Source organism: Protomyctophum bolini, assembly GCF_963924005.1.
Source record: "Protomyctophum bolini genome assembly, chromosome: 12".
Classification (NCBI taxonomy): Eukaryota; Metazoa; Chordata; class Actinopteri; order Myctophiformes; family Myctophidae; genus Protomyctophum; species Protomyctophum bolini.
This window is the reverse complement of record NC_137873.1, coordinates 3,850,958-3,860,326: the sequence shown is the minus strand read 5'-3', so window position 1 is coordinate 3,860,326 and position 9,369 is coordinate 3,850,958.

Sequence of the window (9,369 nt, the reverse complement as noted above, 5' to 3'; positions counted from 1 at the left end):
AACAAGCCGTTATCTATCAAGAGAAATTGAGTTTCCTGCCATGGGAACTATACGACAAATACTGCTAGATTGGAGAGGGAAATATGCCGCTCTCACAGAGTATAGCTAAAATGGCTTTGTGCCAGTTTCCAACATCCAGTGACGATTTTCAGGCTCTGAGCAGCCAATCACTGCATTTGCAGGGTTGCATCAGGTGCTTGGATCGTTTTTAATGTGCAACCACCATGTTTGTTGGGTTTTAATCACAGCTCTATGTTGAAGAGTGATTGATTGACAGGTGCTTATCGTCATATATATTATTGGTTGAAATTGGTTAGTACTTGTTGATGTAATCACGTCTGTTTTTGTTTAAATGTGTTTGTTTTTGTGTGTAATATGTGGTTTTAGATATTTTAGATTGTAGCAGTGAGCCTGTTGTCTCTGATGTCATGGACACTGGGCTCACTTCCTTCCTGGACTACATGTTGTCTCAGTAAGACAGCTCTCCCCCTATCCACAAGGAGGAGCAGTGCACCAAATAATTATGGGAATTGTAGTCCAGGAAGGTATAGTGAGACCAGTGTCCATGACATCAGAGACAACAGGCTCACTGCTACAATCTAAAATATCTAAAACCACATATTACACACATAAATACCCCCAGGAAAGTGATCTAAAGCTTCTAAACGTCATTAACATATATTTTTTTGCAAAAGGGTGAAGTGTCCCTTTAATAGGAAGTAATCGGAGCAGAATAGTTCAATGTACTGTACCGTATTTTGCTGTCAAAACGAGAGCTCAGCCATGAAGGTAAAAGCTCTCCCTCTACCTGCCGATCTTTGTCTCCAAACTTATGGTCACGGTAAGAAGCTTACAACGCGTCACATCCGCAACACGCTGTGAGCTTGTAGATCTGTAACATCGTCGGAAGTATAAATCATGCCAAGCCCTGGCTGCTGCTTAATAATGTGACACCGTAGGTCTGGGAGGAGAGGAGTAATAATTAATAAAAGTATGTCAAATCATTGTTAGAATGAGTTAGGCATGATTAGTCCCTAAATTAATTATTCACAATTATGGAAAGGGTGGTGAGGGGGAAGCTTGTTTACAGATTATCCCACCTGCAGCTCACTAATTTTTGATCCATCCTCTTCATCTCAAATATAATGGTCATTGGGTCCCAGGCTGCAACGTTGTGTAACCCATTCTTAAATTATAAAGAACTTGGCCTGAGGCCAAACATATTTTTCAGACCCCTGTCCTAGCCTGTCAAAAACTAGTTTTTCACTGGCGGAGACAGCCCACCCCAACTGGGGTAGTGGCATTGGTAGCGGCACCAGGAAATGACAAGCAAATCAAAAAGCAAGTCAATTTTATACTGAAACTGAAATTACTTCAAAATGGATTTTCTGCTGCAAGAATTAACTATACATAATGAATCCTAGTTTGTATTACTCAATGTCACCGTAACCAATTATACCCTATACTTTGTTGAACGAGGTCTCACAGGGGACTGTCTGTCGCCCCGTCGCATCCTTTTCCCCTATCTCTTCACCAAGAATAGACGATCTACAATGTGCAATTTTTGCAGAATGTTGGCCTAATATGACATGCCCAGAATATACAGTGTAAGGGCCAAAATTACCACTAACGTCGAACACATTTATGTAACCTTGGGGTGGCGCTGTTGTTACATAAGCGTCAAGTTCACGTGCATGGTGAGGGAAGGATTGACCCGGAAGGCACTTCCATTTCAAAGTCAGCACTTTGTCTGTTTCAGTCTGAAGTATCCATTGTCTGTAATCTGTCTAATTATGGTTTATTTCTAATATCACGCAGATCTGATGCAGTACTAAACTCTTTGCATGGTGAAATAAATACGTTAAAAGCATGGAGAGCTGCCTGTGTGACGTTATTGGGGCTGACACACAGGAATAAACAGCACGGCATTAGAATGGCGCGTCAGTCAGGTCCAGCTACGGGATCAATTCCTTGAGAGATCCGAGGCTCTCACATACAGTATGCCATGGTTCATGTGATTAAACCAAGATGAACAATGGATAATACAGTAGCGCTAGCTGTGTCTCCAGAAAGCAGTGATGTTCTTGTCTTTAATGGAATACTGTAAAAGCCAACCCATCTGGTTAGCTAAATGAGTCACTTTGAATATCTGTCACACACAATATTGATCCCAGCAGCAGAGCCAGGTTGGCAAAGGCATCCATTATCAAATGAGGTATAAAGCCAGGTTGGTACGGCGTCTATAATTGATCACGCTGGGCGTGAATCCTTAAGGCTTTCATTATCGATTGACATGCATGAAGATAGAGACTGGTACAGATTTCATTATTGACAGATCTGGGGTCAGACTGGTAATCATTTCAAGTAAGAGTTGAGATTTTCCCATCAAGAACGGGACTCGAGGGCGGGGCGCCGATCGCTATTGTAGCGCCTCTAGTATTGATCGAGCTACAGTTGGATCAGTGAGGCAATACCGGCACAGTGTGGATTGACTTGGGGTTCAGATCGTCTCTCCACTGTGTGGCTGGTGCCAGTGCTGCTGGAGCATTGTGTTGTACGTGATGCTGTCAGTTCCAGGAATAGGCCGGTGCGGAGGCGAGTAGGCGACACACAGATCTAGTTCATTAGCCAGAAATCTCCGTATGCTAGAGCTGACACCGAGGCAGGCTGTGTCAGCTCAGCAGAGTGCTTTAATTGAGCAGAGACGGGAGATAGGAAAAGATGGTTGTCTCATCAGTGAAATGAAATAGCAAATAAAGGCAGTATATATAGTTATATACTAGAGAAAATGATTCCCCATTTATATGTGAACGTTATGCTGTTATGCTGTTCTAAAACAACAGATATTATAATACATTACTAATACATTACACATCACAATGGACCAATATATTAATTAATAATATTCATTATTTGGTAATAAGTGTTCTAGTCCAGTGGTTCCCAAACTTTTTCATGTCAAGGACCCCCAAATTGACACTAATTAGCCTGCAGACCCCCATTTGAAAATAACCAGGCCAGGGACCCCCATGAGAGAAGATTTGTATGGCTCTGGCAGTGATTCTCAGTGATAGGAGAAGGATATCAAATGGAACACAACCACCCTAAAGACTAATCATTGTGTATATTCCTGCACTATACCTGCATCGAGTTATCTTGGTACACAGAAGTTGATCTATTGAAGATTCTGACCTTCAAAGTACATAATTTTTGTTTTGATTGTATTGCTGTATTGTTGTATTGTTCTTTCTGCTTTGGCAATGTAAACGTATGTTTTCTCATGCCAATAAAGCCCTTTGAATTGAATTGAATTGATTCTCAACCTGTTCAATTTCAAGGACCCCCCGTTTTACATGCATTATATTGTAGGCTACATGGGCCCATTTAATAGCATTTATATCTCTGGGACCCCCAATTTATATTGTAAAACCTGCAGTGTTAATTTAACTCTGTGAAAGTGTACAAAGAGTGTAAAAAATAGTACAGAGAGTATACAAATGCACTATAGGCTCTATATAATAAAGGATGGCAATATCTGTCGTCAGTCAGTCTAACCATCAGTAAGTCCATTGCCGTACCAACATTTTGGTTAAAAAGCACTGGCAGGATTGCCAAGGAATTTGCTGTGCTCTTTCATGCTCCCTGCCTGGATAATGAACAACCATCTTACACACATTTAGCCTGAAACAGATGATGCAATTATACACTACATTGTTGTTGTTTATATAGAGCTCAGGGGCTCCCAAACCTTTTACCTTGTGACACAACAGATACATCTAAATCCTCAGGACCAGGACCTCAGCCAGGAAATAAGTGAAAATAGCCAATGTACGTACATCTACAAGCTCACAATGCATCACGATGGGTCTTTATTTTTCTTGTGTATACTGTATGTAGGCTATATTTATTGAAAATCGTAAATGTAGGAAGCGGGGGGAAAAAAGGGATATTTACCCACGTCCCAAAGATGTGCCACTGATCAAGCCTATTACACGGTGAATACTGATTCTACTCCACCTCCACCCACCCTCCAAAAATATGAATATTTACAAAAGATACAAGCTTTGCATTAGTGAGCCACCGCAAACGTGTAAATAAACGGGCCGTTTTGATGCGTTTAATCACCTCACTGTAGGGTAAAAAAAAACACCATTTGGGAATAAGTCCATACGGTACATTATACATACCGAAGGCTGTAAGGAACACGAGCAGCACGTGCGCTGAAATAATATGAGCATCTTTCTCATGCTGTGTGACGGAGCACTCCAGCAGCATTTGCATGGCAGGCACACTTTGGAACGCTATTGATTTACAAGCTCTGTTAACCCATTCTGACCTGAGATCAGATTCATACGAGGTTTCCACTGGACACACACTGGTCTGATTAACCCCATTCTGACCTGAGATCAGATTCTGAAAAATGTCAGTCGTTCTTCGATTTTTCAAAAATAGCAGACCTACAAGCTCGTAGCGCGCCACTCGGTGGCGCGCTACGAGCTTGTAGATCTGCTATTTTTCAATAGCTAAAGCATAACATGACGCTAACACCAAAATGGGTGCCCGGTCAGAATGGGTTAAAGACACGCCGATGCCCCCCCGCGGCATCGGCAGATAGCTGAGCCGTGGGAAAAACTTCAAAACATGTATGGAACCAATTAATGCCAGGTATTATATATATATATATATATTCTTGCTCCTGCGTAGGAGGGATGCGTTTTCATGTATGCGAGCTAGACTACAACACCACACTGGCATGTGGACGTTGTAATACTAATAATAATAATAATAATAATACATTTTATTTATAAAGCGCCTTTCAGGGCACTCAAGGTCGCCGTACAACAGGTTAAAACAGTTCATACAAACATATTTTGTTGTGACAGATTGTAGCCTATAGCGGAAGAAAAACTGTCTACGGGCTTAAACAAACTAATAATTATAACTACACAATGGCATCGCACAGTTGTTAAGAAGAACGTACATTTACTAGTAGCTACAGTAAAAAAGGGGGTATTTATTTCCTATTCCAGTACATTTCAATTATGTAATAGCTTTAATTAGTTACTGTGCAGATTGCATTAATACAAAACAGACATTAACCCATTCTGACCTGAGATCAGATTCTAAAAATGTCTTCTACATCCTGACAGTTTTCCATTCTGACCTGAGATCAGATTCTAAAAATGTCTTCTATGTCAGTCGCTCTTCGATTAAAAAAAAAATAGCAGACCTACAAGCTCGTAGCGCGCCACTCGGTGGCGCGCTATGAGCTTGTAGATCTGCTATTTTTAAATAGCTGAAGCATAACGTAATGCTAACACCAAAAGGGGTTCCCGCCTACAATGGGTTAAATGATACACTATGATGAATGATTATAGGTATAAAGGTACCCAGCAGCACACAAAGTAATTACAATCAGCCCCACCTTTACGCGCTGAAACATTAAAGTGACGGACACATTAATGCATTACTAATATTACAATCCAATAATATGATTGTGAAATGGGCCCTTCTGCATAATGAGTAGGCTACTTTTACTTTCTGTATTTTGATACCAATGCTACTGTATGTTGGTGTGTATGTACTTTTCCCCCCAAGTAAGAAAAAACAACTGTTACTCGTAACAGAGTAGTTGTAGCACATTGTTGTATTGCTTTTATTTGAGTAAAGCCTTTGTTTCTGTGAATTGTGCTTGAACATCTGCTGTACTATACTGTGCTGTAATGTATCGTGTATGTTGTGACATATGAGAAAAAATTAAACAGTTTTGGGCTAAATGTGTTTAAATACGTTAAACACATCTAGCCCAAAACAGAAGGTCTATTTTCACTAGTTTTCATCCTGGGGAGACATCACATTTCTCTTTTGTGTCTCAAGTTAAAAAGTGTGGGAAAGCTCGATGAATAGCTCCATATAAACAACGATGTAGTGTATAATTGCATCATCTGTTTTGGGCTAAATATGTTTAAGCAGGTTGGCCTATATCTCTCTAGTCTATACATCTATAATTCAATTTGAATAGAACAAAACACAAGACACAAACCTACACAGCTAGCAGCTGTGCCCATTTTTGTGTAGCTTGATGTTCAAGACAGTCCTAGACTGTAAGAAGACACGATTGATCCAGAATGCCGCAGCAACCAAAGGCCACCCACCCCCACACCTTCAAGACACGATCCAACCTACTGCACAACCCTTCCCACTCACTTGCTTGAGTGAGAACTTTCTCAAGCTAAATGAGGATAAGACAGAAGTTCTCATAATCGGTTCTAGTGAACAGAAAGAATCAATAATATAAGCAGACTTGGTAACCTGACTGTAGAAAGTAACAGTACAGTAAAGAACCTGGGGGTTATTATTGATTCTGAATTGAATTTTAATTCACACATTAATCATGTTACCAAGATTGCCTTTTTTCACCTTCGAAATATTGCACGAATCAGAGCCTATTTGTCCTTGGACGATGCAAAAAACGCTAATCCACGCCTTTGTTTTTTCTCGGCTTGACTACTGCAATGCACTTTTTTCAGGACTGCCTAAGAAAACAACTGACAGATTACAACTTGTCCAAAATGCAGCAGCCAGAGTTTTAACTAGAACTAAGATGAGAGAACATATTACTCCAGTTTTGGCATCACTGCACTGGCTTCCGGTTGTTTTTAGAATTATTTTACTTGTCTATAAAGCTCTCAATGGTCTCGCACCTTCCTACCTACATGACTGCCTGCCTAAATATGTCCCAAACCGCCCCCTAAGGTCTTCCACTGCTGGCCTGCTCGCTTTTTGCGTCTATGGGCCGTCGGCATGGAACAAGCTTTTAATGTTGTTGCCTTGCTTTTCTTTTATTCTCCATTTTTCTGTAAAGCACTTTGAGCTGCATTTCATGTCATGAAAGGTGCTATACAAATAAAGTTTTATTATTATTATTATTACTTAGACCAGCTAACACAGGAATACTATCCAAGCCTTTCCTAAAACAGTCAATGCCAATGCTCCACACACTTTATGGTATTCATTCTAAACTGACAGTATGATCACACCTACTCAATCATTCTAGAACCTTGTTTCCTTGTGGTTTTCCGGCTGGTGACGTTCTGTCTTTATTCCCCCACTTGAATAGAGTGAGTATAGCTAGTCTAGCCTCGCCAGTTGCTACGAGTTGGAATAAAAGATGGATATACTAAATTAAACATAGTATTCGATGAAGTACCTGAAGAAACTTCCAACCGCATGACGACACAAAGTTATATCTTCTCTAAACCGATTCCGAAAACTGCAAAAGGAATTGATCCCAGTCTAGTACTAGACTGTTCTCCCTGCTGGCTTCCAAACTGTGGATTAACTAACTCCCCATTGCAGTCAGCTCAGAACTGCAAACCCCCAATGTTCCACCTTTCAAACCCCACCTCGATCACCACGCCTAGAACTTCACTCTCCTTGTATCCCTTTGGTGCTTACTATGAGGACAGGCAACTTGTTCTCATGTTTTGTAGATTTTTGTTCGCCATCAGAGAAGAATGTTATTAAGATAGAATGTCGTTTAGCTTCCTTGTTGACCTGGTATATCCGTTTCTTTGGGGAACTGCATAATGTTCTCTCTGCAAACGATTTATGTGACCTTGTTGTTTATTGACAAGAGCAGAGCTTACTCTGCTTATTCTGCTTTTGCACGTGTCGTTCTGGATAAGTGTCTGCTAAATGCCTGAATTGAAATCGTAAGTAAACTAGACTCTCATCTAGAAGGTTTTAGCGAGCCACGGGCCACCGCACTGTAGTTCTCTACGCGGCTCCATTAGCAATCCATATTCACCTTATGTCAGGCCACTCTGCAGTGTTTACCCATCTGTACTGTACGTAAGCGACTGACATTTCCCATTTCCATTTTCTATACCGGGAATCTGACCCCCTAATAGTCAGCCATGTTGCCACGGTGTCTGATGTGTTTAGACTAGAGTTGTTCTGGGGGACCTCATTGGAATAAAGAAGTGCTGTGTTCTTCTGCCACTCCCGCCTGCTGTTCCCGCGGCCTCCCGAGGCGGCTGCCATAATCAGGAGTGACGCGCGCACAGGGAGCAACAATCCCCATCGATTAGAAAGCCCAGATCAAAGGCTTCCACCCACTGTCACTCTCACCTCCCGTCTGCCTCTCCACTTACCCTGCTCTTCTCACTTTATCCCACCTCGCCTGCCTCTAATGCTCTCTTTTATTTCACGCTGAGTGTCTCTCTCTCTCTCTGTGTGTGTGTGTGTGTGTGTGTGTGTGTGTGTGTGTGTGTGTGTGTGTGTGTGTGTGTGTGTGTGTGTGTGTGTTATGTTTCTCTTGGTGTGTCTCTCTCATGTTCTTTTTCTGTGCTTCTCTATCTTGTTCAGGTGTCTCTAATCAGTAAGTGCTAGCCTTCTCGCTTCTGCTTCACTATCTCTGTGCGTGGGGAGTCTGGGGACCAGAAGTGCCCACAGACTGTAGCAAAACCAGAAGAAAAGAACATCACATGTTGGTGATCTCAGTCCCCAATGCATGGGGAGGAGAGCTGGGGTCATGTTTCGTGGTTTGGAAATATTTTTGTTTAGTCATACCGTAGGGTTGACTATGAAACATCCATGTTAGAGTTAAGCATTTAGGATTAGTATTAGGACAGGGGCTAATATTAGGGTTAGTTTGAAGGTATGTGATTAGGGAGTTTCAATTATTAATAAAAAGTAGGGTTGGATGATGTGGTTGTTGTGGCTATAGGTATAAAGGTTAGGGTTATGATGTGGTTGTGGCTATATGCAAATGGTAGGGTTCGGTTGGGCCAGCAGGTTAAGTAAAAATGTACATCATTTTTAATGACTGAATAACTACTGATGTCTCCATGATTATAGTAAGACAAAATCCGTACTGTGTGTGCGCGTGCCTCTCACTTTCTGTCCCCATGTATTTCTCCTCTAGCTACCGCCCTCTCTTTGGCTCTCTCTCCCCTTCCCTCGCTCCCTCTCTCATTCAATCCACTTCGTCTCCTCCACCACTATCGACAAACTCTCAGAGCGATTCATTAAGACGTTTAAAGACGCAATATCCCATCCCCTAATGGTTTGCCTCTGAGCCAAAAGCTCAAATCCCCCCAAATCTCCAGCACTGTGCAAATCTGTTTACAGACATCACCATAGCATTAGCAAGGGATTCTGTGGCTTTCCGACAGATATCTGTAGGATCACATTAGAGGCATTACAGCCGCAAATTGAGACTCACAGCCTCATTTTGCACGCAACAAGCTCCATAGTAACTGTACACACGGTAAAATCCTGAGTGCAAATCTATCCATTTGTAAGAGCGTACAAAATGTAACATGGGTTAATTTGGTTAAATGTGCACATGTTCTTTCAGTCAGT